The 2,270-nt window shown below is 56.8% G+C and overlaps 1 protein-coding gene across 1 annotated transcript in view; it reads left to right on the top strand.

Annotated features, from left to right (window-relative positions):
* The window catches only part of ADAMTS17 (ADAM metallopeptidase with thrombospondin type 1 motif 17), a 213,173-nt gene that overhangs the window by 96,801 nt on the left and 114,102 nt on the right, over positions 1–2,270 (top strand). The gene's annotated exons all lie outside the window — the stretch shown is intronic.

Raw genomic sequence — 2,270 nt, 5'->3', positions numbered from 1 at the left:
GATGGAAGGAAGAAAGTGCTTAAAATTAGAACTCTCTAGAAACAGGAGGGACGACGTCCATTCCTTCATGCTGGGGTGCGTGCACAGAGCAGGCCCCTCCAGACCGAGGGGTGGCATGGACAGTAGAGTAAGAGGGAGTTTGAACTGATCTCCGATCTCACCTCAGACCCTCCCGTTGTAGAGTCTGTGACCCCTGGACGACATGGGGGACAAAAGAGACCAGGATCTGGGCGGTACACGCGGTGGGTTCACAGAGCCAAGAGCACAGGTCACAGCACACGGATGCGTACACGCCTCTGAATGGCGGCAGACCGCACGGCTTTATCGTGTGAGCTCGTTTTCACCTCTTCATTTTCATCTGTTCGTTCAGTTCTCTCACCCATCTCGTGATGTAAATACCGTCATTCTTCCCTTTATGCAGGTAGGGAAACTGAGGCACGGGCATTAAGCGGCTTGCCACAGCCGCAGAGCTTATAGGCGGTAGGACGGGAATTTGAAACCCACGGTGGGTGTCAGGCCCCGGCACCCACGGTGGGTCCACAGCCTCTCGCAGAGGGCTTAGGGCTCCCAGCGTGATTTTACATGCGACATTTCCCTTGGGGACATGCCATCTGTGTAGCGGTGACTGTCGGGCACAGCACAGAGAGAGGCAGGGCAGCATCGTCCCCTTGGTTGGGCGCGGGCCTTGGAGGTTCTGCCCAAATGCGTGGCCCACGCCTGCGACTCGAACTCAGGCCCTCGGGGAGCAAACCATGAAGGCAGCTCTGCCTCAGGTTACGCAAGTCACTTAACCTCCGTGCGCCCCCGTCTCTGCGTCTGTGCCGCGGGCATACGGGCTCCTCCTCCCTCAGAGCGTTCTCGGGACGATGGAAGGAGCCGATGCTGAGTTCCAGGACCGGAATACGACGTGTAGCCTCACGTCGCCTGGTCCCTCCCTGGCCCCTCTCCCATAAATACAACCACATACCCTGGAAATGACTCAAGAGACAGCCATAAAAGGGCTATGACCGCTGGAACGGAGGGGCAGGCTAGCTGGGGGGCTGTAGGCTCCGAGGCGTGACCGCGTGGCGAGCGTCTCTGTTTTCTTTTTAACTCCCACGTCCCCAACCTGGGCACCTGGACACCTGCAGCCTGGAACCGTCAACAGCCGTGGACACAAAACCTGACAATAGCCCACTCCCTCCAGCTGGCGGACCGGTAAGGACAAAGCCGGACAAAGCCGGACAAAGACCTCATGCGGTGCCCCCATTCCCGCTCCGTAAACAGGATGTCTCGGGCTGGCCGATCTACGTGCAGCAGGAGCAGTGAACCCCAGGTCAACCCTCACCTGCCCCGCAGCCAGGCCGTGGGCGGGCAGCCAAACCCGCCAGCAGCAGCCACAGCAGTGAAGGCCCCCGTCCTCCCTGCTCTCCCCACCAGTGGCATAAGGACACCAGACCTGGCAGCTCCTCCCTCCCACACGTGTCCCCCCGGTAGGTGGCCTGGTGACCTACCCAATGTCTTCTGCCCCTGTGGATGTCGCCAGCAGGGACCCATCAGGAGCCTAGGCAGCACCAGGACATCAAGGCTGACCAGACCCGCACCGCAGAGCTCTGGAGCATCGTTAGAATGAAAGCCCCCCAAAGTAGGCCGGGACGTACACGACGACCCTACGCAGGGTGCCTGCCTGCCGAAACAGAAGATCGAAATAGGATCAAGACTCACCTGACATCACAGCCAAAATGTCCAGGATACAGTTGAAACTCACCCACCCCGTCAGGACCAAGAAAACCACAGCTCGAATGAGGAAAGCCAATCAATCGGCCGACACCCGCGACAGATGTTAGAACAGCCTGATGATTTTAAAGCGTAAAAATGTTTCAGCAATTAATTACAAACGAATGCAGAAGAACCGAACAACGCGTCAAGCCGCAGGATCCGACATTTCTAGAACAGCCCACATCCCAGCACAGCAGAACACACGTTCTTTCCAGGACACAGGCCAGTAACGGCAAAGGCTGGCCGGGATGCGGAGACACTGGGTCACTGGTACCCCGCCGGTGGGCTGGAAAGAGCTGCTCAGGACAGCAGTTCCAAAGTTCCATCGAAAACTAAAACCATACGCCCAGTGATCGCACTCTTGGGTATTCATCCCAGAGAGAGAAAAAGGAATTTTTACCCCGAAGCTTGTTCATCAATGTTTATAACAGCTTTAAACTGCTGTAAACAGCCAAAAACTTGAAACTACCCAAATGCCTTTCAGTGAGTGAATGATTAAACAAAGAGGGGGA

The sequence above is a fragment of the Pteropus alecto genome, unplaced genomic scaffold, assembly GCF_000325575.1.
Source record: "Pteropus alecto unplaced genomic scaffold, ASM32557v1 scaffold59, whole genome shotgun sequence".
Taxonomy (NCBI): domain Eukaryota; kingdom Metazoa; phylum Chordata; class Mammalia; order Chiroptera; family Pteropodidae; genus Pteropus; species Pteropus alecto.
This window is presented reverse-complemented; position numbering and strand designations above follow the sequence as displayed.